Consider the following 27,705-nt stretch of genomic DNA (forward strand, 5'->3'; position numbering starts at 1 on the left):
TAATCATATGCATATACTATATTCCTGGCATGAGTAGCAGGACGTTGAAATGTTGCGCGATTTTTAACAGAATGTTGAAAAAAGTAGCCCGATCTCTAACAGGTAAGGAATGCAGATGGCAGCATTTTTTGGTTTGTAAAATTGATGGATAGTCAGGGGAACACTCCACTTATTTACAAAAGATGTGTTTGTGCTTAGTGAGTCCGCCAAGCCACAGGATGACCACGTATTCTCTTGACAAGTGTGTTAATTTGACTATTTTCAATCTCTTCATTCAAAGACTCAATCATGGACACTCATACTGACAGTTGTGGCTGCTTTGCGTGATGTCGTGTTGTCTCTACCTTCTTGCCCTTTGTGCTGTTGTCTGTGCCCAACAATGTTTGTACCCTGTTTTGTGCTGCTACCATGTTGTGCTGCTGCCGTGTTGCTACGATGTTGTTGTCATGTTGTGTTGCTATAATGCTGTGTTGTCATGTCTTGCTGTCATGCTATGTTGTCGTCTTAGGTCTCTCTTTATGTAGTGTTATGTTGTCTCTCTTGTCCTATATATTTGAATCATTTTTATTTTTAATCCCAGCCCCCATCCCCACAGGAGGACTTTGCCTTTTGGTAGGCTGTCATTGTAAATAAGAATTTGTTCTTAACTGACTTGCCTAGTTAAATAAAAAATAAAAATAACATTATAAAATATAATTATAAACAAAACAATTTGAATGACTGTCATTCAAAAACAGAATATTAGCATAAATGACTACAGAAATTTGATCAGCATATTTCTTTAATGAGAAAATAAAGTATCATAGCAAAAAACGTGTATATATATATATATATATATATATATATATATATATATATATACATATATATATATATATATATATATAATATAATATATATATATATATATACACGTTTTTTGCTATGATACTTTATTTTCTCATTAAAAGAAATATGCTGATCAAATTTCTGTAGTCATTTATGCTAATATTCTGTTTTTGAATGACAGTCATTCAAATTGTTTTGTTTATAATTATATTTCTGTAGTCATTTATGCTAATGAGTGCCACTGACGGCCCCACCGCTATATATATATATATATATATATATATATATATATATATATATATACTAACATTCCTCTTGAATTAATTGACCATTATCCATTCCTGATCTGTTTCACCTGTCTTTGTGCTTGTCTCCACCCACCTCCAGGTGTCACCCGTCTTCCTCATTATCCCCAGTGTATTTAGGCCTGTGTTCTCTGTTTGTCTGTTCTCAGTACGTCTTGTCAGGTCTTACCAGCGTGTTTTCCTGTCTCCCTCCTTTCTCAAGTTCTGTTTCCCCGGTTCTGACCATTTCTGCCTGCCCTGACCCTGAGCCTGCCTGCCGTTCTGTACCTGCCTGACTCTGACCCGTTTACGAACCTCTGACTGTCCTGACTCCGAGCCTGCCTGCTGTTCTGTACTTTATTGACTCTGCCCTGGATTACAAACCTCTGCCTGCCTTTGACCTGTCTTTTGCCTGCCCCCTGTTTGGGTCAATAAACATCAGTGACTCTAGCTGTCTGCATCTGGGTCTTATCCTGAATTCTGATAATCATTTATATTTTGGTTTCCTGTTTAATGTTAAAGATTGAATCTGAAATAAGGGAATGAGTGCCACTGACGGCCCCACCGCTGTTGTTATTGTTTTAGTTTTGTTGGCCAAGCAGAGGTGAGAAGCATTGTGCAATAACATTTTCTGCTGTTCTATCGAACCAGCAATGATGTCCGAGGGGAAAGAAAGTGTTTGTTGTTTGCTGTAGCTTCTTTGTGGCAGTTTCACCATAAATGATTCCAGTGTTAACCATTCTTTACTAGTTGAAGACCTTGTTGGGGGCCCAGATTCTTGCTCTTTCTCATGTGGGTTATTAGAAGAACTTTGAACACTTTTACGTGTCAATACGTAGTGTGCATGGACACACCCAATTAGCACCCTTTCTGTCTCAGTGCCTTCATGGCCTGTTTGTATAGCTCTTATGCATATCTTTACTGCACCAGTGGGCTCTAAAACATTTAGATCTTTAACAGTGAAGTAAAATGCTAATATTAGCATTTGTGGCTATTTTAACAAAACCAAATTGTGGATTGTGGTCACTCCTTGTCCATAGACTGCTTTCAAGGTAAGGAATTAACTTAAATATCTTAAAACCTGTTAGTGATCCCTTCCAGTGCCAATCCCATTGGCAGGATCAATTTGACAACATCCAGTGAAATTGTAGAGTGCCAAATTCAAACTACAGAAATATCAATATTCAAGATAACCAAAAATATAAGTGTGATACATCAAAATAAAGCTTAACTACTTGTTAATCCAGCCGCAGTTTTAGAGTTCAAAAAGTCTTCACGGCGAAAGCAGACCATGCGATTATCTGAGGACAGCACCCCGCATACAAACTCATGAAAATAATTTTCAAGCAGGTGGCGCAGGTGGCAACACAAAAGTCAGAAATAACGATATTAAATGCCTTACCTTTGAAAAACTTCTTCTGTTGGCACGCCAAAATGTCCTAGAAACATCACAAATGGTCCTTTTGTTCGATAATGTCCTTCTTTATATCCCCAAAATGTCAATTTATTTGGCGCGTTTGATTCAGAAATACACCGGTTCCAACTCGCCCAACATGACTACAAAGTATCTAATGCGTTACCTGTAAACTTGGTCCAAACATTTCAAACAACGTTCCTAATCCAACCTAAGGTATCCTAAAACGTAAATAATCGATCAAATTTAAGACGGAATATACTGGGTTCAATACCAGATAAAAACAATCTGAAGCGCATTCCAGTTCACGTGCACCAAACAGAAGAGTCCACTTGGCTTGATACTCACAAAGAACAGCCCTACTTCTTTTCTCAAAAGAAAAACATCAACCAATTTCTAAAGACTGACATCTAGTGGAAGCCATAGGAACTGCAACCAGGTTCCTATTAAATAGGGATTTCAATAGAAATCTAATGGGAAATACTATGATCTCAACAACAACAAAAATTCCTGGATGGTTTGTCCTCGGGGTTTGCCTGCCAAATCAGTTATGTTATACACACAAACATTATTTTAACAGTTTTAGAAACGTTTCTATCCAAATCTACCAATTATATTATATTATTACTAGCTTCTGGGCCTGAGTAGCAGGCAGTTTACTTTGGGCACGCTTTTCATCCGGACGTGAAAATACTGCCCCCATCCCTAAGAAGTTTTAATTTCTAAAATCGCTGAATGGTCCCTTTAAAATCCCTTTGCAATGTGAAACAAAGCAGTTGAATCTGTTTGATTGAGTGCACTCTGGACTCACTGGGTCAGTGGGCTATATACCTACAAGGAAGCTCAACATAGTAGCAAATATACAGATTATGCCCCTGCTGTTGTGTGTGATTAGCTTAGCAACCATCAATTGACAGGCCACGCATGATGATGGCTAATTATGATGTAATGAGGACCTCCTCAGAGAGACATGCCATGGCTTATGGATGATTGATCACATTGGACAAAGAACATTGGACATGGTCCAGATTTGGGTCTCTAGACTCTTCATCTCCTCAGCTCTGTCAAACCCCTTGCCCTAACCTCGACCCCTTAACGAACCTGAGCTTACAGGAACTGGCAGGTACCCATGCTTTTCTGCTGTTCTGTTCTGGGCCCGACAGCTGTCAGCTGCCTTGGCCATCCCGTGTCTTTCAGTGTTTGCGAGCTTTCTGTCTTTGCCAGTGGGGAGTAGTCTGGCCTCAGAGATTTCCCAGTTCTCCCTGCTCTATCTTGTGGCCCCTGATCATTGGCCAAAGCTGGGGCTTCCAGTGCGCCAGATGAGCGATTGAGTAATTGTGCAGCTGGCACCCCATGTGTGTGCCGGCACCACGGTGGTGGGCAGTGTTGAATGTGTAGACATTAGTCAGTGGCCTGTCTGTAGCAGAGCTGTCTCTGAGAGAGTGAGAGAGGACTGTCTTTAGCAGAGCCGTCTGTGAGTAGGTCTGTTGCGGTGACCATATTACCGCCACACCAGTGGTCACGAGTCATGAAGGCGGTCAAATTCCACATGACCGTTTAGTCACGGTAATTAGGCTTCTCCAACCTTAGATGTTGCTGCAGGTTATTAGTAGTCTACCAAACTTGCTAACTGCCTGGTGCTCAGCACTCTTTTGTCCCTCCAATCACTCTGATGTCAATGCATTGTTTTCGAAAATCGAATCAAACACTTCATGAGAGCCCATGAGCTCATGTTGTGCAACATTTCTATAGGCAATTCAAGTGATGGCTGCTAATAAAAAGAAGAAGATCCCATCAGCTTTCTATAGGCTAGGCCTCCAATATTTATTTCTAAACTTTCCTAATATTAAGCACAGGTTATACTCATGTTGTAAATATAAGCAATATCTGGCTGGCATGAAAATAAACCATGTGGAAAAGCGTCCACCATTCACTATTTAAGTGCTTAGATTACATGTATTTTTTCCACTGCCCCTGCTTTGATACAGGTGCATGATAATGGTCCATTCTAAATCGAAACAAATGTTACACACATATTATTTAGAATATGTAAAGACAAGATTAAATCAACAATAGTCTTATGGGTGACAATATTAGCCTCTCACTTGTGAATTATATATTATCACTTGTGAATGATGCCCAGCATAAGAAACAATGCTTTTTTTGTGACTTCGAATCATTGTCGCATACCTCATGTACCCTAGTCCCGGGGCCTATATGTTTTAATAAGGTTTGTATCACAACTAAAGTGGCAAAATAACTTCTTACATTTAAGCACATTAATCCACTTTACAAGGGGTGTAGAGTCTATCTGGCATATATAAGCAGCTCGTGAGTTTCAAGTTTGTGGAGGTTAATTTTCTTCATAAAAATGCACCTTGATAATAAAATAATTACATGCTTTATTGTCACTTTTGATAATGGTGTTTTCCGCTAATGGAACATTTGCGCTTATAGCATTGCTGTGCTTATAATGTGAAGAAATAGCCTAATAGTTAATCAATGTTGTGTCAGCCACATTGCATACATTTTTTTTATTTTGATGCTAGTGGGTGTATTAATTTGGGATCTATCGCATCCCACAACTGTCCCAAACTATGTTGGTAATATTTATTTCTCACACAGAATAAAATCGGTTGACTTATGTACAATGGGGGATAGTAAATTGACATAGGCAAGTGCTTTTGCTGTTCTTTAGGCCTGCTCATCTTGTTGGCTGACGAAAAGTAAATGTCGACAGTTGCAATATGTTCAATATGCGTCTCAGAATTGGATAAGGAACGCGCGCAGTTGCGTCCCCGATGTGTCTGAGGAAGAACTGATCATGTGACGGAGAGCCATGTCAGATTGCTCAACACACTCAGGGAGAAGAGCACCACGCAGCACTCAAGGTCACAAAAGACATGGATTTTTTTAGGGTGCATTACGGCCAAAAGGGGGATGCCGCCATGAAATTCGAGCCATTTTTAAGTGCTTGTCAAATTGTGAATGAGAAACCATTGGAGTGGGTACAGCCTGTGCAAAAAAAACAAATTAGAGCTCATACCTTTCAAGCGTCTTTTTTCAAATAATCATTAAATCAAAACATATAGCCCAACTTTTGTAGAACAACTAAAGTTACATCAAGGGATGTATTGTTTCAATTTTTGCCTAAAATGACATACCCAAATCTAACTGCCTGTAGCTCAGGCCCTGAAGCAAGGATATGCATATTCTTGGTACCATTTGAAAGGAAACACATTGGAGTTTGTGAATATGATAGAATGTGTCTGTAAACACATCAGCCAGTTGGTCTGCGCATGCTCTGAGGACTGCTAGGGATACCATCTGGGCCGTCAGCCTTGCAAGGGTTAACATGTGTCTTACTCACATCGGGCATGGAGAAGGAGATATTTTTTTTGCTCTTATATTTAAATTCAATATTTTGTAAGTAAATAATGTTTAGCCTGTACATTATTGCACTGGTCATTTTGAAGCTGTTTTGAAGTGGAACGTCATTTTGAAGTGGAACGACATTTATTGGATATTTCAAACTTTTTTAACAAATCAAAAACTGAAAAATTGGGCGTGCAAAATTATTCAGCCCCCTTAAGTTAATACTTTGTAGCGCCACCTTTTGCTGCGATTACAGCTGTAAGTCGCTTGGGGTATGTCTCTATCAGTTTTGCACATCGAGAGACTGAAATTCTTTCCCATTCCTCCTTGCAAAACAGCTCAAGCTCAGTGAGGTTGGATGGAGAGCATTTGTGAACAGCAGTTTTCAGTTCTTTCCACAGATTCTCGATTGGATTCAGGTCTGGACTTTGACTTGGCCATTCTAACACCTGGATATGTTTATTTTTGAACCATTCCATTGTAGATTTTGCTTTATGTTTTGGATCATTGTCTTGTTGGAAGACAAATCTCCGTCCCAGTCTCAGGTCTTTTCCAAGACTCCATCAGGTTTTCTTCCAGAATGGTCCTGTATTTGGCTCCATCCATCTTCCCATCAATTTTAACCATCTTCCCTGTCCCTGCTGAAGAAAAGCAGGCCCAAACCATGATGCTGCCACCACCATGTTTGACAGTGCGTATGTTGTGTTCAGGGTGATGAGCTGTGTTGCTTTTACGCCAAACATAACGTTTTGCATTGTTGCCAAAAAGTTCAATTTTGGTTTCATCTGACCAGAGCACATTCTTCCACATGTTTGGTGTGTCTCCCAGGTGGCTTGTGTCAAACTTTAAACGACACTTTTTATGGATATCTTTACGAAATGGCTTTCTTCTTGCCACTCTTCCATGAAGGCCAGATTTGTGCAATATACGACTGATTGTTGTCCTATGGACAGAGTGTCCCACCTCAGCTGTAGATCTCTGCAGTTCATCCAGAGTGATTATGGGCCTCTTGGCTGCATCTCTGATCAGTCTTCTCCTTGTATGAGCTGAAAGTTTAGAGGGACGGCCAGGTCTTGGTAGATTTGCAGTGGTCTGATACTCCTTCCATTTCAATATTATCGATTGCACAGTGCTCCTTGGGATGTTTAAAGCTTGGGAAATCTTTTTGTATCCAAATCCGGCTTTAAACTTCTTCACAACAGTATCTCGGACCTGCCTGGTGTGTTCCTTGTTCTTCATGATGCTCTCTGCACTTTTAACGGACCTCTGAGACTATCACAGTGCATTTGCATTTATACGGAGACTTTATTACACACAGGTGGATTGTATTTATCATCATTAGTCATTTAGGTCAACATTGGATCATTCAGAGATCCTCACTGAACTTCTGGAGAGAGTTTGCTGCACTGAAAGTAAAGGGGCTGAATAATTTTGCACGCACAATTTTTCAGTGTTTGATTTGTTAAAAAAGTTTGAAATATCCAATAAATGTCGTTCCACTTCATGATTGTGTCCCACTTGTAGTTGATTCTTCACAAAAAAATACAGTTTGATATATTTATGTTTGAAGCCTGAAATGTGGCAAAAGGTCGCAAAGTTCAAGGGGCCGAATACTTTCGCAAGGCACTGTAGTTGCAGAACAATAACACTTATTTTAAAATGAATGTAATTAATGAATAGCTGGCCGCGTCGGTGGCACTGTGTTAATCTTCAAAGCAGGCAAAGAAAGTGTTTAGCTTGTCTGTGTCACGCCCTGGTCGTAATATATTGCGTTTGTCTTTATTTATTTGGTCAGGCCGGGGTGTGACATGGGTTTGTGTGGTGTGTTTTGTCTTGGGGTGTTGTTAGGTGTTGGGTGTGTGGCTTAGTGGGGGTATCTAGCATACTCTATGGCTGTCTGGAGTGGTTCTCAATCAGAGGCAGGTGTTTATCGTTGTATCTGATTGGGAACCATATTTAGGCAGCCATATTCTTTGAGTATTTTCTTTGATTGTTCCTGTCTCTGTGTTTGTTGTCACCAGATAGGCTGTATAGATTTTCACGTTCCGTTTGTTGTTTTTGTATTGTTAGTTATTTCATGTTGAGTTCCTTTTCATTAAAGAACATGAATAACCACCACGCTGCATTTTGGTCCGCTTCTCCTTCGACAGACGAGAACTGTTACAGTCTGGCAGCAAGACATGTCCGTGACGTGGCTGGTTTTCCTTTTGTAGTCCATGATTGTCTGTAAACCCTGCCACATACTTCTTGTGTCTGAGCCGTTGAATTGCGACTCCACTTTGTGTCAATATTGATGTTTTGCCTGTTTGATTCCGTTGTGGAGGGAACAACTACTCTGTTTGTATTCTGCCATATTCCCCGTCACCTTGCCGTTGTTAAATGCGGTGCTTCATGCTTTCAGTTTTGCACGAATGCTGCCATCTATTCACTGTTTCTGGTGAGGGTAGGTTTTAATAGTCACAGTGGGTACAACATCTCCTATACACGTCTTGACAAATTCAGTGACCGTCTTGGTGTACACGTCCATATTATTCCCAGAAGCTACCCAGGACATATCCCAGTTCGTGTGATCACAACATTCTTGAAGCGTGGATTCCGATTGAACAGACCAGCGTTGAATAGTCCTTAGCTTCCTGTTTGAGTTTCTGCCTATAGGAAGGGGGGGGACAAAACTGAGTGGTGGTCAGATTTGCCGAAAGTAGTGCAGGGGAGGGCCTTGTGTGCATCCCGGAAGTTAGAGTAACAATGGTCCAGTGTTTTTCCAGCGTGAGTGCTACAGTCAATATGCTGATAGAATTTTCCTAAAATTAGCTATGTTAAAATCCCCAGCTACAATAAATGCAGCCTCAGGATATATGGTTTCCAGTTTGCATAAAGTCCAGTGAAGTTCCTTAAGGGCCATCGTGGTATCAGCTTGAGAGAGGATAAACACGGTTGTGACATTAACCGAAGAGAATTCTCTTGAGAGATAATACTGTCGGCTTTTGATTGTGAGGAATTCTAGGTCAGGTGAACAAAAGCACTTGAGTTTCTGTATGTTGTTACAATTACACCATGAGTCGTTAATCATGAAACATACAGCCCCACCCTTCTTCTTCCCGGAGAGATGTTTATTCCTGTCGCCGTGATGCACTGAGAATCCAGGTGGCTGTATCGACTCCAACAGTATATCCCGAGAGAGAGTATGTTACAATCCCTGATGTCTCTCTGGATAGTTACCCTTGCCCTGATCTCGTCAACTTTGTTATCTAGGGACTGGACATTAGCGATCAATATACTCAGAAGCGGTGGGTGGTGTGCAAGCCTCCGAAATCTGACTAGAAGACCGCTCTGACTCCCTCTTCTCCAGCGGCGTTCTTTTGGGTCGACCACTGGGAATCAGTTCAAATTCCATGGGTGGTGCGGACAAAGGATCCGCTTCGGGAAAGTCGTATTCCTGGTGCTGGTAAAGTTGACGCCGCTCTGATATCCAATAGTTCTTCCCGGCTGTATGTAATAACACAACATTTTCTGGGCTAACAATGTAAGAAATAACGCATGAAAAACAAACAAATTACTGCAAGGTTTCCTAAGGACTAGAAGCGAGCCAGCCCTCTCTGTCGGTGCAATTTTTCAAACTTTATTTTCTTCATATCATGCTTCTTTAGACCTGTCTAAAATAAATAATGGATTTATTGTGAAGGTGTAGACTATATTACATGGATTTATTAGACTTTTTAAAATTGCTTGTAGGCTGTGTGGAAGCCAGGAGATGCTAAATGTGTTTATGTTAATTAACGTTCAATTACTGTTGGACCGAGAGTTATTTGCTTGACAATCACAGGCTGACGAAATTTCGTGACCGCCACAGCCCAATCTGTGAGAGAGAGAGACTAATAAAAATAGAGATAGTGGAAGGAATCCTCTTCTAAGCCTCGCGCTGTGGGCAGATATAGAATAGATTTTTAGAGCTGTGCCTGTACTGGAGGGAACGAGAGAGGAGAGGGGGGAAAGAGTGACAGAGAGGATGGGAGCGGAAAGCAGCAATTTGCGTAATTAGCTAGACTGACAATATACACTGAGTATACCAAACATTAGGAGCACCTTCCTAATATAGAGTTGCCTTTTGCCTTTAGAACAAACTCAATTCATCGGGGCATGGACTCTACAAATCAAATCAAGCTTTATTTATACAGCACATTTCAGACATGGAGTGCAAAAAACAATGACAAAAAATGAAATATATTCTACACAACAAACATAAGTGGATGAAATACAAAATAATAACAGTCCCACTTTAAATGACTTTCAGCTTATAAAGGCTTCATAAAGTCTTCATAATGTCTTCATAAACACTTCATAAATGTGGTAGAAAGTATCTATCTGTATGTCATGCTTTATAAAGGGTTCATAAATGTGGCATAACTGTGACAATCACCAATGTCAAATGTGACATAACCAGCTATGTCGGATATGATATAAACATGTGCTTAATTAAGGGTGACATGTTGTGTGCTGAAGGATGGCATACGCTCTAAAGTGAAGTCATGTAACATTACACCTAATCTCATTTCCAGAGACATACGGCTAAATGCGTGGAAGGCCTGGTGGACCAACGCATCAACCTTCGCCTTCATTAGTTAGGGTTAGGTTAAAAACACATTTTAAGGAGAGAAATTGTGAAAACAGGCATGATTTAGCAATAAATATACTTTGTAACCTATTTATTTACACATTATGTAGTGTGGCGGTCATGCAATTTTGTGAGCCAGTGATTCTCAAGAAAATACCTGCCAGTCTCACGGTAATTGACTGTTAATTAACATGAACACATTTAGCATCTCATGGCTTCCACACATGATGCAGACCTTTGGAACATCTACATTTTAAAAAGCTGTCATCAAGGCAAAGGGTGGCTACTAGAAGAATCTAAAATATATTTTGTTTATGTTATGTACTTGAGTGAAGACCCAAAAGCGGTTTTAACAGAAAACAGAATTCTTTAATGAAAAACAGGAATGGCATAAATCCTCTTCCAACGTAGTCAATGGAACAAAAAGAACGTTAGAATAATGCAGGATGCACCTGCCAGGCAGACTCCGACAGGATAGGACAAGGTGGAAGCAAACGAGACGACAGCTTGCTTCTGGCATCAAAAACACAAACAAGAATCAGACACTGAAAGTAGCAGGAACAGAGAGAGAAATAGAGACCTAATCAGAGGGGGAAGAGACAACAGGTGGGAAGGAGTGAATGAGCTAGTTAGGGGAGATGTAGAACAGCTGAAGAATGAGAGACAGAGAAGGTAACCTAAAAAGACCAGCAGAGAGAGACAGAGTGAAGAGAAAGGACAGGAACAGACATAACAAGACATGACAGTACCCCCACTCACCGAGCGCCTCCTGGCGCACTCGAGGAGGAAACCTGGCGGGAACGGAGGAAATCATCGATCAGCGAACGGTCCAGCACGTCCCGAGAGGGAACCCAACTCCTCTCCTCAGGACCGTACCCCTCCCAATCCACTAGGTACTGATGACCACGGCCCCGAGGGCGCATGTCCAAAATCTTACGAACCCTGTAGATGGGTGCGCCCTCGACAAGGATGGGGGGGGGAGGGACGAGCGGGGCGCGAAGAACGGGCTTAACACAGGAGACATGGAAGACCGGGTGAACGCGACGAAGATAGCGGGGAGAAGAAGTCGCACTGCGACAGGATTAATGACCTGAGAAATACGGAACGGACCAATGAACCGCGGGGCCAACTTGCGAGAAGCTGTCCTAAGGGGAAGGTTCTGAGTGGAGAGCCATACTCTCTGACCGCAACAATATCTAGGACTCTTGGTCCTACGCTTTATTAGCGGCCCTCACAGTCTGCGCCCTGTTACGGCAAAGTGCCGACCTGACCCCCTTCCAGGTGCGCTCGCAACGCTGGACAAAAGCCTGAGCGGAGGGGACGCAGGACTCGGCGAGCTGAGATGAGAACAGCGGAGGCTGGTACCCGAGGCTACTCTGAAAAGGGGATAGACCGGTAGCAGACGAGGGAAGCGAGTTGTGGGCGTACTCTGCCCAGGGGAGCTGTTCTGACCAAGACGCAGGGTTACGGAAAGAAAGACTGCGTAAATGCGACCAACAGTCTGATTGGCCCGTTCGGCTTGACCGTTAGACTGGGGATGAAAGCCGGACGAGAGACTGACGGAAGCCCCAATCAAACGGCAAAACTCCTCCAAAATTGAGACGTGAACTGCGGGCCTCTGTCGGAAACGACGTCAGACGGAAGGCCATGAATTCGGAAAACATTCTCGATAATGATCTGAGCCGTCTCCTTAGCAGAAGGGAGCTTATCGAGAGGAATGAAATGAGCCGCCTTAGAGAATCTATCGACAACCGTAAGAATAACTGTCTTCCCCGCTGATGAAGGCAGTCCGGTGATAAAATCTAAAGCGATGTGAGACCACGGTCGAGAGGGAATGGGAAGCGGTCTGAGACGGCCGGCAGGAGGAGAGTTCCCAGATTTAGTCTGCGCGCAGACCGAACAAGCGGCGACAAATCGACGCGCGTCACGTTCCCGAGTGGGCCACCAGAAACGCTGGCGAATGGAAGCGAGCGTAAACGCCGGGGTGGCCGGCTAACTTGGCAGAGTGTGCCCACTGAAGAACGGCCGGACGAGTAGGAACGGGAACGAACAGAAGGTTCCTAGGACAAGCTCGCGGCGACGGAGTGTGAGCGAGTGCTTGCTTTACCTGCCTCTCAATTCCCCAGACAGTCAACCCGACAACACGCCCGTCAGGGAGAATCCCCTCGGGGTCGGTGGAGACCTCAGAAGAACTGAAGAGACGAGATAAAGCATCAGGCTTGGTGTTCTTTGAGCCCGGACGATAAGAAATAACAAACTCGAAACGAGCGAAAAACAGAGCCCAACGAGCCTGACGCGCATTAAGTCGTTTGGCTGAACGGATGTACTCAAGGTTCCTATGGTCAGTCCAAACGACAAAAGGAACGGTCGCCCCCTCCAACCACTGTCGCCATTCGCCTAGGGCTAAGCGGATGGCGAGCAGTTCGCGATTACCAACATCATAGTTACGTTCTGACGGCGATAAGCGATGAGAGAAAAACGCGCAAGGATGGACCTTGCCGTCAGAGAGAGAGCGCTGAGAAAGAATGGCTCCCACGCCCACCTCTGACGCATCAACCTCAACAACAAACTGTCTAGAGATGTCAGGTGTAACAAGAATAGGAGCGGATGTAAAACGATTCTTAAGAAGATCAAAAGCTCCCTGGGCGGAAACGGACCACTTAAAGCACGTCTTAACAGAAGTAAGGGCTGTGAGGGGAGCTGCCACCTGACCGAAATTACGGATGAAACGACGATAGAAATTAGCGAAGCCCAGAAAGCGCTGCAGCTCGACGCGTGACTTAGGAACGGGCCAATCAATGACAGCCTGGACCTTAGCGGGATTCATCTTAATGCCCTCAGCGGAAATAACGGAACCGAGAAAAGGGACAGAGGCGGCATGAAAAATGCACTTCTCAGCCTTCACATAAAGACAGTTCTCCAAAAGGCGCTGGAGGACGCGTCGCACGTGCTGAACATGAATCGAGAGAGACGGAGAAAAAAATCAGGATATCGTCCATGTAAACGAAAACAAAAATGTTCAGCATGTCTCTCAGGACGTCGTTAACTAGTGCCTGAAAGACAGCTGGAGCGTTAACGAGGCCGAAAGGAAGAACCCGGTATTCAAAGTGCCCTAACGGAGTGTTAAACGCCGTCTTCCACTCGTCCCCCTCCCTGATGCGCACGAGATGGTAGGCGTTACGAAGGTCCAATTTGGTGAAAAACCTGGCTCCCTGCAGGATCTCGAAGGCTGAAGACATAAGAGGAAGCGGATAACGATTCTTAACTGTTATGTCATTCAGCCCTCGATAATCCACGCATGGGCGCAGGGACCCGTCCTTCTTCTGAACAAAAAAAAAAAACCCGCTCCGGCGGGAGAGGAAGAGGAGACTATGGTACCGGCGTTGAGCGAAACCGACAAATAATCCTCGAGAGCCTTACGTTCGGGAGCCGACAGAGAGTATAATCTACCCCGGGGGAGTAGTTCCCGGAAGGAGATCAATACTACAGTCATACGACCGGTGTGGAGGGAGAGAAGTGGCCTTGGAACGACTGAACACCGTGCGCAGATCGTGATACTCCTCCGGCACCCCTGTCAAATCGCCAGGCTCCTCCTGTGAAGTAGAGACAGAGGAAACAGGAGGGATAGCAGACATTAAACAGGTCACATGACAAGAAACATTCCAGGATAGGATAGTATTACTAGACCAATTAATAGAAGGGTTATGGCGCACTAGCCAGGGATGACCCAAAACAACAGGTGTAAAAGGTGAACGAAAAATTAAAAAAGAAATGGTTTCGCTATGATTACCAGAGACAGTGAGGGTTAAAGGCAGCGTCTCACGCTGAATCTTGGGGAGAGAACTACCATCTAAAGCGAACAAGGCCGTGGGCTCCCTAACTGTCTGAGAGGAATGTCATGTTCCCGAGCCCAGGTCTCGTCCATAAAACAGCCCTCCGCCCCAGAGTCTATCAAGGCACTGCAGGAAGCAGATGAACCGGGCCAGCGGAGATGGACCGGAAAGGTAGTGCGTGATCCAGAAGGAGAGGCCTGAGTAGTTGCGCTCACCAGTAGCCCTCCCTTTACTGATGAGCTCTGGCTTTTACTGGACATGAGGTGACAAAATGACCAGCGGAGCCGCAGTAGAGACAGAGGCGATTGGTGATTCTCCGTTCCTTCTCCTTGGCCGAGATGCGGATACCCCCCAGCTGCATAGGCTCAGCATCCGAGCCGGCGGAGGAGGGTGGCAGTGATGCGGCAGGTGGCAGTGATGTGGAGAGGGGAGCAACGGAGAACGCGAGCTCCTTTCCACGAGCTCGGCGACGAAGATCAAACCGTCGCTCTATGCGAATAGCGAGAGCTATTAAGGAGTCCAGACAGGAAGGAACCTCCCGGGAGAGGATCTCATCCTTAACCTCGACGAGGAGACCCTCCAGAAAACGAGCGAGCAAAGCCGGCTCGTTCCAGTCACTAGAGGCAGCGAGAGTGCGAAACTCAATAGAATAATCCGTTATGGATCTATTCCCCTGACATAGGGAAGACAGGGCCCTGGAAGCCTCCTCGCCAAAAACAGAACGGTCAAAAACCCGTATCATCTCCTCCTTAAAGTCCTGATACTGGTTAATACACTCAGCCCTCGCCTCCCAGATTGCCGTGCCCCACTCACGCGCCCGTCCGGTAAGGAGAGAAATGACGTGGCGATGCGGGCTGCGCTCCTGGAGTAAGTGTTGGGCTGGAGAGAGAACACCACATCACACTGAGTGAGGAATGAGCGGCACTCAGTGGGCTCCCCAGAGTAACACGGCGGGTTGTTGATCCTGGGCTCCGGAGACTCGGAAACCCTGGAAGTGGGCGGTGGATCGAGGTGGAGTTGGTGAACCTGTCTTGTGAGGTCGGAGACTTGGACGGCCAGGGTCTCAACGGCATGTCGAGCAGCAGACAATTCCTCCTCGTGTCTGCCTAGCATCGCTCCCTGGATCTCGACGGCGGAGTGAAAAGGGTCCGGAGCCGCTGGGTCCATTTCTGGTCTGATTCTTCTGTTATGTACTTGAGTGAAGACCCAAAAGCGGTTTTAACAGAAAACAGAGTTCTTTAATGAAAAACAGGAATGGCATAAATCCTCTTCCAACGTAGTCAATGGAACAAAAAGAACGTTAGAATAATGCAGGATGCACCTGCCAGGCAGACTCCGACAGGATAGGACAAGGTGGAAGCAAACGAGACGACAGCTTGCTTCTGGCATCAAAAACACAAACAAGAATCAGACACTGAAAGTAGCAGGAACAGAGAGAGAAATAGAGACCTAATCAGAGGGGGAAGAGACAACAGGTGGGAAGGAGTGAATGAGCTAGTTAGGGGAGATGTAGAACAGCTGAAGAATGAGAGACAGAGAAGGTAACCTAAAAAGACCAGCAGAGAGAGACAGAGTGAAGAGAAAGGACAGGAACAGACATAACAAGACATGACAGTTTAACACTTTTTTGGTTACTACATTATTCCATATGTGTTCTTTCATAGTTTTAATGTCTTCACTATTATTCTACAATGTAGGAAACAGTAAAAATAAAGAAAAACCCTTGAATGAGTAGGTGTGTCCAAACCTTTGACTGGTAGTGTATGTTTGAAAGTAGTTTTGATTTAGAATGGACCATTATCATGCACCTGTCTCGAAACAGGGGTAGTTGAAAAATATATGTCATCTATGCACTTAAATAGCGAATGGTGGATGCATTTCACATGGTACATTTTCATGCCAGCCAGGTAGGCTATACTCCTGTTGTAAGGAGAAGCAATGTTAATATTAGGAGTTGAGAGATAAATATAGTAGGTCTAACCTATAGAAAGCTGATGGGATCCTCCTCTTTTTAATAGAGTCCATCACTCTGTTTTCTTACGCAATTCCATAGCCTACAGAAATTGTACACAAAAATTGTACACAAACTGTAATCCATTAAATGAAGAGTTGATGTGCTGCACACATTTTTGATAGCATCATTTTTAATATTTGGGCTTGGGGAGGGTATCAAGTCAGGTCGAGTCATAAGGCTCAAGTCCAAGTCAAGTCACGAGTCATTGGTGTTAAAGTCAAAGTCGAGTTGCAAGTCATCATATTTGTGACTCGAGTCTGACTCGAGGTCAAGTTGTGTGACTCGAGTCCATACCTCCGCTAAACAGTCACGTCGAATTTGACTGCCTGCATGACTCGTGACCGCTGGTGTGACGATGATATGGCCACCTTAACAGCCCTAAGTGAGACACCTTCAGTCATTCATAACACATCCATTAAGACGACATCACATGATGCTGTACTTACTGTAAAGTCAGATCCCTCTGGTCATTTATAACACATACATAAATGCCTTGTATCATATGACGCTGTACTTACTATAAAGCCAGTTACCTTTGGTCATTCATAACACAAACATAAAGGCTTAATGACGTAACAACAAATGTATTAACACTTAGGGAATTATCATTGACAGCTAAAACAAATAAACATTAAAGACATTGTTACGACAAATGAGTGAGGAGGTGTGGAGTCAGGCGCAGAGAGCAAAAGATGAGGGAAAAAACACGCTTTAATGTCCAGGAAAAATAACATGAACAAAAGTAGGAAAAACAAATGATCAGAAATAATAACGGACAGCGCGAAACCCAAAATACAAACAAAATACACTCAAACACAGAACAGACAAACAAGCCCGCACGAAACAGAAGCGGGCTGAACAAACTATATATAACCCCACCCAAACAACCAAACAAGAAACAGGTGATACCAATCAGACAAAACCAAAGGAACACAGAACAACGGATCGGTGATAGCTAGTAGACCGGCGACGACGACCGCCGAGCGCCACCCGAACAAGAAGGGGAGTCACCTTCGGTAATATTCGTGACAGACATGTTTAAACCAAACCTTTATTTCAATATTTCTAAAACTATTCAAATACATTATGTTTCAAAAAGTTCAGCAATGCAATTACATTGAACATTACATACACTGTAAATAGTGTACAATAGCTTGTTCTTGAGTTGGCGGACGAATGGTTCTTGCCTTTGGCTGCTGGAGGAACTGCATGTTGGTTCCAACCTTAAAAGTAACAACAAAGAAAGTTATCAGGTCTGTTCGGAAATGCCTAAGTATATTTCTGTGCTGTGCTAAAAAAACTAAATGGGGAGATAGGAAACGCCATTTGATTTGTATTATTATATTCCTCTTTCATTTACAAATCTCAAGATGTTACTATGAGACCTGGTTATATATTTTATTTTGCTGAATCTGCTAGCTAGAAAATGTTTCGCTAGCTATCAGTTGCTGTGAAGTCACAGAAATGACTTGAAATAATAAGAGGTGTAATCTAACTCAACACTTAACTACTACAAACAAATTTAAATTGCAATAAATAAAGGTTATCTTACTTATTTATCACTGTCCACAAGTAGGCATTTGATTTGTGAACTCATCACGTGCACTTACTGTGCTACAGAAAACCTGCTAACCAAACAACAGTGCCGGGCATGCACACTAAATTAAAAGGACAACTGCACAAAAAAATCAAAGTTTCTTAGATTTTTCCCAGACCTCAAAAGCCATCCCATGATGTGACATTGTTGTGAACACAAAAAATATTTTTTTTTCTATTTAAAAAGTGTGAATAAATTCAGGGAACACCAGAAAAAATGTGGGAATTCCAAAACTGGAAAAAGAAAACAAAAATGGAAAATGGTATTTGCAAAAAAACAGAATTAGGCAAAAACATGTAAACATTTTTTAAAAGGCCCTATCAATGTTTTTTTTCTGTGCATGACTGCCCTTTAGAGTGTGTGTGTTATCCTGCAGCACATCATTTTGGGGAAAGTTGAGGTCCAGTCCAATATTGGGCCATCTTAGAAATGTTTTAGAGAAATATTATCAAATTTAGCAGACACTTTTATCCAAAGCGACTTAAAGTTATGCATGAATAAATTATTATGTGTGGATGGTCCCGGGAATCAAACCCACTATCCTGGATTTGCAATGCTCTACCAATATGCATGACAGGGTTATAAATGCTTTGTGAAGCCTCGATTTAATTATTTATAAAGCCTTTATTAAGTCATGCTTGTCACATTTGACACTGGTGGTATGTCACACAGTTCTGCCACATTTATAAACCTTTTATAAACATGACATATGGTCATAGATGATGTGTAACACATGTATGTAGTGTTTGTGAAGGCTTTATAAATTGCACGTATTTTAATTAAAGTACGACCAGAATAACAATAAAAACTGAATGACTAAAAAGCACCGTAAGGAAAAGTAAAGCTAAAAAGGTGTGTTTTAAGATCTCTTTTAAAGTGGTGTTTACCATTGGTGTTTACAAGGTGTTGAAATAATATAAACATATAATATAAACTATATAAACAATAATATAAACTATAAACAGACCAAACTCATCTTGTCTCCTTAATATCTTTGATTGATGCGAAAAAAAAACTAACATGGTGGCAATCAGAAACTACCCATAGTCGGATTACTTTCGATTTCTAGAAAGTGTATTACTCAATTATATTGAACAGTGGGGAGCTCACCCGTGATATGACTTATTATAAATAGTCATTGCTATTAGCTAATTCATATTGTAGTTTCTGTCAGCTGAGAGTTATAATAATATGACCGCTTGTGTTGTCAATCTTGCCTCAGTTAGCGCTAGGACAAATGTAGCCTCCATTTTCCGGTTTGGATGATAGTTTTATGCTGTAGCTACTTCTGTGAAAGTCTGAACATTGCATCCCAAAATAAACTGGTCACATTCTGGACATAACTTTGTAAGGACTGTGTTTGTGCAAAATGTTTCTGTGAAAAAAACAGTGGCCAGCTCAAATGCTGATTGTTGCGTCATTCGAAACCGGACGTTCTAAATAAGTGACCACTGTAGAATGATCACACCCATTTGTTGGTACGTGTAAACAGGTTAAGCACGGAACCTGGGTCTGAACCCCGCCCTGAACCCCACCCTAGAGAGGTTAACTTCCTGACTGATGTCTTGAGATGTTGCTTCAATATATCCACATAATTTGCCACCCTCATGATGCCATCTATTTTGTGAAGTACACCAGTCCCTCCTGCAGCAAAGCACCCCCACAAAATGATGCTGCCACCCCCGTGCTTCACAGTTGGGATGGTGCTCTTCAGCTTACAAGCCTTTTTCCTCCAAACATAACGATGGTCATTATGGCCAAACAGTATTATATTTTTGTTTCATCAGACCAGAGGACATTTCTCCAAAAAGTCAACATAGTGTGTATATTTTTCTGACCCACTGTAATCGTGATACAGTGAAATAATCTGTCTGTCAACAATTGTTGGTAAAATTACTTGTGTAATTCATAAAGTAGATGTCCTAACCGACTTGCCAAAACTATAGTTTGTTAACAATAAATTTGAGGAGTGGTTGAAAAACTAGTTTTAATGACTCCAACCTATGTGTATGTAAACTTCCGACTTCAACTGTATATATTTCATAATTCCATTATTTTACTCTAAGATTTGTGTGTATTGTTGTGAATTGTTCAATTCTGTTGGAGCTAGGAACACAAACATTTTGCTACACCCGCAATAACATCTGCAAAATATGTGTTAGTGACCAATACGTTTTGATTTTATTTGGTGGCTTAATGGCTTAATAAGTAGCAGCGTGTTTCAGCGTTCTTTGGACAGTTTTTCCAGACATTTTCCTGGCTGACGCGGTCAATCCGGATTCTCGTCTCTGATCTCAGCCGGCTGCATCATTGTCTTGGCAATAGGACACTGGGTCTTCTGTATGCAGAATGCTTTTTTTCAAGGTGAAGTTTCCAAACAATAATTGTCTCTGGAGCATTGCTGTCTGGATGAGCCAAATGTCTGGATTATCACAACATCAGAGGGGCTTTTAATAATTCATGAGTCAATGTTTCAGTTGTGGTGTCTGGAGATGTTTGAATGCATAACTAGATATTTTAGCAAATCCCATCATTTGATAGGAATGTTTTTACAGCCAGTGAATACAAATGGTCTTTTGTATTAACTTGCTCCATTTTGGTGTGTAAATAAAGAGATTTCATTTATATAATAATGATGGTCCACGAAGCAAATACTCTCTTATCCAAGTACGGTGTCAAGAAAAAGTATGTGAACCCTTTGGATTTTCCTGTATTTAAATGCAAATTGGTCATAACATTTTGATGTGATCTTTATCTAATACACACCGTTAGACAAACACAGTCTGCTTAACTTCTTGCGACGAGCAAACCCGTATCCGGGAGCGTAATCATAGCCTCAAACACATTAGCATAACGCAACGGACATAAATACCCCTAGAAACTTTTCCTATTCATGAAAATAGCATATGAAATTAAATAAATGTATTCAAACACAAGCTTAGCCTTTTGTTAACAACACTGTCATCTCAGATTTTTAAAATATGCGTTACAGCCAACGCTAGACAAGCATTTGTGTAAGTTTATCATGGCATAATGCTATGTTAGGCTCTGCTGGCAGCAGGCAACATTTTCACAAAAATAAGAAAAGCAACCAAATTAAATAATTTACCTTTGATGAACTTTGGATGCTTTCACTCAGGAGACTCTCAGTTAGATAGCAAATGTTCCTTTTTTCCAAAAATATTATTTTTATAGGCGAAAACGCTCCCGTTTCTTCACCATGCTTGGCTGAGAAATCGACCGAAAAATGCTACAACTATAACGCCAAATTAGCTACATAATATCGACAGAAACACGGCAAATGTTGATTAGGATCCATTTTTAACAAATATATTCGATAATATATCCGTCGAGGCAGTTGGTTTCTCATAAGAAGCGATTGGAAAAATGTCTACCTCAGTATTTTACGCAAGGTTTTCTGCAGGAGACACCATGTGACCACATGCCATACATGGTCATGCCATACATGGTCCCTTACAGCCATTCTTCAAGGGAAATTCCTAAAAAGACGTCACAATGCTGTAGACACGTTGGGGAAAACGGCGAAAATGTAAGCTCATTCGTTGCTCATTCACAGCCATATAAGGAGTCATTGGCATGAGGCGGTTTTTAAAAATGCGGCACATCAGTTCTGTGGCACTCACAGACAATATCTTTGCAGTTTTGGAAACGTCAGAGTGTCTTCTTTCCAAGGGTGTCAATTATATGCATAGTCGAGCATCTTTTCGTGGCAAACTATCTTGTTTAAAACGGGAACATTTTTCATCCAAAAAATTAAAATAGCGCCCCCTAAATCCAACTGGTTAAACTAATAACACACACACACAATTATACATTTTCATGTCTTTATTGAACGCTGCGTAAACATTCACAGTGTAGGGTGGAAAAAGTAGGTGAACCCTTTGGATTTAATAACTTGTTGACCCTGGCAGCAATAAATTCAACCAAAAGTTATCTGTAGTTGTGGATCCGACCTGCACAATGGTCAGGATACATTTTAGACCCTTCATCTTTACAAAACTGTTTCAGTTCAGCAATATTCTTATTATGTCTGGTGTGAACCACTTTTGAGGTCATTCCACAGCATTTTAAATCGAGTTGAGGTCAGGACTCTGACTGGGCCACTGCAGCAGGCATATTTTCTTCTGTTGAAGCCATTCTGTTGTTGATTTACTTCTGTGTTTTGGGTCATTGTCCTGCTGCATCCCCCTAACTTTTGTTGAGCTTCAATTGGCGGACAGATAGCCTTACATTCTCCTGCAAAATGTCTTAATTAACTTAATTTTTCCATTGATGATAGCAAGCTGTCTTGGCGCTGAGGCAGCATAACAGCCCCAAACCATGATGCTCCCTCCACCATACTTTACAGTTGGGATGAGGTTTTGATGTTGGTGTGCTGTGCCTTTTTTTTCTCCACACATAGTGTTGTGTGTTCCTTCCAAAGAACTCAACTTTAGTTTAATCTGTTCACAGCAATATTTTTGGGGGACAGCAGTAGCTTCTTCCGTGGGGTCTTCCCATGAACACCATTCTTGATTAGTGTTTTACTTATCTTAAACTTGTCAACAGAGATGTAGAGATGTAGGATTCTTCTTAACCTTATTTGGCATTCTGCACTGTGCTCTTGCAGTCATCTTTGCAGGATGGCCACTCCTAGGGAGAGTAGCAACGGTGCTGAACTTATTGACAATTTGTCTTACTGTGGACTGATGAACATCATGGCTTTTCAAGATACCTTTGTAACCCTTTCCAGCTTCATGCAAGTCAACAATTCTTAATCTTAGGTCGTCTCAGATCTATTTTTTTGAGGCATGGTTCACATCAGGCAATGCTTCTTTTGTGAATAGCAAACTCAAATTTTATGAGTTTTTTTATAGGGCAGGGCAGCTCTAACCAACACCTCCATTCTCATCTCATTGATTGGACTCCAGGTTATCTGACTCCTGACTCGAATTAGCTGTTGGAAAACTCATTAGCCTAGGGGTTCACATTCTTTTTACACTTTTTACACCTACACTGTGAATGCTAAAATGATGTATTCAATACAGAAAAGAAAAATACAATCACTTGTGTTATTAGTTTAAACATTCTTTGGACATATTTTAAAGAGATACTAAAACACCTTTTTAGTGTTGCTTTTCCATTCGGTGCTTTTTTAGTCTTTCAGTTCTTATTGTTATTCTTTTGTTTTTATCCTCTTATGTTTGTTGTGTAGTAAATATTTATGTTTTATTTTCATAGTTTAAAAATAATGTTTTTTCCTAGGGCCTCCCGAGTGGCACAGCGGTCTAAGGCATGATCCCAGGCTGTGTCACAGCCGGCTGTGACCGGGAGACCCTTGTGGCGGAGCACAATTGTCCGGGTTAGGGGAGGGTTTGGCCGGCCGGGATGTCCTTGTCCCTTCGCGCTCTAGCGACTCCTTGTGGCGGTCCAGGCGCCTGCAACCTGACCCGGTTGCCAGTTGTACGGTGTTTCCTCGGACACATTGGTGCGGCTGGCTTCCGAGTTAAGAAGTGAGAAGTGCGGCTTGGCAGGGTCGTGTTTTGGAGGACGCATTGCTCTTGACCTTCACCTCTCCTGAGTCTGTATGGTAGTTGCAGCGATGGGACAAGACTGTAACTGCCAATTGAATATCACGAAAAAGGGGTAAAAGTACAATAAGTACAATAACCACAAAAATGTTTCCTGTGATGCGCATTGCGTTGCATTCATGTCTGAAATGTGTTATATCAATAAAGCCTGATTTGATTTTACGGATATACTTTTAAACTATTATGTCAAATTTCAAATGATTTGACCAAAGTTATAGTACTCCTGTGTGAGCAACATTGCTATCTTTTCCGCCTACTGAATTCTCAACCCACTCTTTGTCAATCCTGAACCAGACTACCCATTTAATACTTCAGATAAAGCACAACCACGTAAAAATTTCACTGCAAAGCAATGTTTTTGTTGTGTATGCTGCTTTTTGTGTTTTTTTCTCTCTGAAACTGGGGCCATGGAACCCAAGCAACTGTGACAAATTAGGATTTGAGATAACAAAATCAACTTTTTTTCTAAGCATAGCGAAGGGGATTTGACTCTGGCGGCGGAGCTCACTTGAATAAGCAGACTGTCTGAACTCCTCGTGGGTCCTGCTTTGATGATCACTTTCATCCATCGCATGGACAGTGTTGCAGATGCATATTCAAAACAAATAATATAAAAAACACAGGAGGGAGGATGGGAAGGGTATGTGTCAACCTCAGGCTATTAGTTTACCAATATAATCCCTCACCCCCCTTAGATTTTAATCAATTCTGTCTGTATTTCCTGCCCCCCTGAAATGACGAGCTGTTATAGGAGAAATATGGTGATGTTGCAGTGATACTAGGACACAGCTCTGCTGTCACGTGTTTAAAGGGGAAATCTGCAGTGGCTACATTCATAAATTAATGATAAATATCCATAGATTTTTAAATAATACAACTTATAAATGCCTCGTGAGCTGTTCAACTGTCGTACCAAATCAGATCCCAAAATATAAGCTTATTTTACTCCAAAGTTTGTAAACAATGTAAATATAAACAAACACTGTAAAGCCTGAAAACATGGTTAAAGGATAGATGTTTTGATATCATGAATGGTCAGTCCTTGCATCCATAGCTCTGTGGCGGGTTGCCTGCTTTGTTATTGTTTCAACTGCAGATTAGTTCTTTAAAGGAACCAACATGGTGGCCATTCATTTTTTACTCACTTGTTGGAACAGTAAACCTCAATCACTAGTTTACATGACAAGGACATTAACAAGGTGCAATTACTTGAGGGAGCATGATGAAGAGATTCAAAGAGGAGGAAAAAGAGATCGAGACAGACTGAGAGATGGGGTAATGAAGGGTGAGCGAAATAGATGGAAACATCTAAACATAAAAAGGGAATAGAGGAAGAGAAGGCCAGATGGCTATACAAATCTGAACAATTAAATAGTAGACTTGTGTAGAGGGTCAGGGTGTCACGCTCGTCCTCTTCTTCTGACGAGGAGTAGCAAGAATCGGACCAAAATGCAGCGTGGTACGTGTTCATGGCGATATTTATTCAACTCAGAACACTAAAACAAAAATAACAACGAGAATGATACGAAACGAAACAGTCCTGTCTGGTGACATACACGAAGACAGAAAATAATCACCCACAAAACACAATAGAAAACAGGCTACCTAAATATGGTTCTCAATCAGGGACAACGATTGACAGCTGCCTCAGATTGAGAACCATACCAGGCCAAACACAGAAATAGCAAATCATAGAAAAACTAACATAGACAACCCACCCAACTCACGCCCTGACCATACTAAAACAAAGACATAATAAAATAACTAAGGTCAGAACGTGACACAGGGAGAGAAAGGGAGATACAGTGAGAGACATTGAAAAGAACTGAGGTTACTGAGGAAAAGTAGGTATCTTAGTAAATTAGGAGAGACTACGCGAGTGGCTGACGGAAGGGTATAGAGAGTTAAAAGGCAGAAAGACAACTATCAGGGTTTTAAAAACATAGAGAACAGATAAATATTGGAAGTCATTGTAGAAGTGGCATCAACACAATTTAATTTTACTATACAGTTTTTGTTATTAAACTATTCTACTAAACCACAAAAAAACACATACTGTCAATAGGAGACACACGCTATGAAATGAATGAACATCAATGGAAAAATAGTAGCCTTTGTCTGCAGAGACAGAGAGAAGAAGAGTATGGAGTGGTATTAGAGAAGAGAGGAGGAGATAGAGGGAGAGGTAGAAGAGTGGGAGAAGAGGAAGGAAAAGAGAAGGATGGGGAGGTGGAGACAGTGGGAGAGGAGGTGGAGATAGATATGGGAAGATGGAGACAGAGTGGGAGAAAGGGAGGTGGAGAGAGAGGGAGGAGACCATTTGGAAAAAGAGGAGGATGAGAAAGAGAGATCAGAGAGAGAATGCAAGAGCTGATGAAGAGATGGGTGTAATGGAGAGAATGTGGGAGAGGGGAGTGACTGAGATGGCCTGTCTCCCTGTCACTGGCCTCACCATGCCCATCACTTTGCAGTGATCCATCTCCCAATCCGTTGTCTGCCGCTTGCCAGCTGACAGGGGGCCTACTCTGGGCACGGCCACTGATGAGAAGCAGCAGCCATGCTTTAAAATCAATCCACCACCCTAATATGTCACGAATGACTGCACAGGACTTGCCAATAGCTTTAGGGGTGGAAGAGATGACTTGTGACTGTACTGTATCGGCGAGCTAAATGGCTCCTTCTCGGAAGGGCATTCATTGACACAGCGCTAATTAACCCTGGCTACTAGCAACGAACATCTTCTCTCGCTTGCTCTCTCAAACTCATTATGGTTGCATACTTTTTTTTACACCTAATTAAGAGAGAATGCATACGTACTTAATGAAATTCAGAGTGAGCTGGTAGTCTGGTTGCTGTTTTGAAATGACAAGCGGTTCTGAGTTGAGCAAGTGTTTTGGTTTACAGAGCAACTTAAGAGCTGTACTTTTACCCAGAAAAGTGTTTGATATCTTTTTGTTACCATTTCATATTCTAAAATCCTGGTTGATAAAAAGTGCTGTTTTGTCCATTGATTGTGCGTGTTTGACCGTGATGTTTCCCCTCCCAGTTGTCAGGGTTGACCCGTTGGATCAAACAGTCATGTTGAATTGTGACTTGATTAATCTTTGCCACTTCTTACTCTAAATGTCACATATGTCATAACCTTTTAACATCACAATGATTCATAGATGCAGGACAGAGCAGCAAACTGTAGCACTATTACTCAGTGTTATATAAGATAGCTTTGTGTTCTATCAGAGCACAGCATTTCACAGCCAAAGACATGACAAAATCAAATGGACAGCATGAGGCCAGAATTGGAAGAATCCATAACTGAAGTGCAGTCTGTCATGAAGCTGTGCATTTTATTCAATTGGCTTGTATATCACACATGGGCATCTGATGATGTGAAGATACTGTGTGTTTACACTTCACAGATGTTGTACTTTGTATACAATATCTGTATAAAAGTTATATTCTCCTTACAAAACGTAGTAATTGTTATTCATGGAATTTCGATTTCAGAAATCAGTATGTGTTCAGGAAGCATGTCTGATACCTACCTTGCTGCCTAAATACAACGCAAAGCCCTGTCTTAATCGCAATATCTTCCCCCGTTCTTTGTTTGAAGTATTAGGGGGTTGTTGCCTTGAGGGATTGAATTGATTGATTAATAATTTTATCCAATTAGTGTTCCCTCATGCAATTAATCAGCTGGCCGGGGTTAGGCCCACTTGGTTGGCCAGACTGAGGCAGACAGATGCTAGGGGCCTGACTCGTGATGAAGAACCATCCCCCTTTTTCTCTCTTGCCTCTATTCTTCTCCATCCTCCCCTCCACACACCTGGCGCGCACTCCCCTCATACAGTACTGTGCCATCGCTCTTGTGCTTAAAGCACATTGTTTGGGTGCTTGCCGAACACAACAAATGGCAGGCTGAAAACACATTTTCATTATTGTGGCTCGAGTTGTGAAGAGCTAGATGAAAGCTGGCATGAAAATATATGCATGTTTTGGAGAGATAATGAACGATAAATGAGTTGAGCTTTAGGCATGTTTTGTGTTTGCAGTATGCATTTAAAGCATTTATACAATTTCATATATGATGGAAAACACTGCAGTGTAAAGCCCAGCAGTGATAAATGCCTTTTGTTCTACAGGAAAACGTCATGGTAACC

General features: G+C 42.1%; 1 protein-coding gene across 4 annotated transcripts in view; it reads left to right on the forward strand.

Moving 5' to 3' along the window:
- The window catches only part of LOC135539561 (cadherin-22-like), a 334,240-nt gene that overhangs the window by 151,819 nt on the left and 154,716 nt on the right, over positions 1–27,705 (forward strand). The gene's annotated exons all lie outside the window — the stretch shown is intronic.

This window comes from Oncorhynchus masou, chromosome 5, assembly GCF_036934945.1.
Source record: "Oncorhynchus masou masou isolate Uvic2021 chromosome 5, UVic_Omas_1.1, whole genome shotgun sequence".
Classification (NCBI taxonomy): domain Eukaryota; kingdom Metazoa; phylum Chordata; class Actinopteri; order Salmoniformes; family Salmonidae; genus Oncorhynchus; species Oncorhynchus masou.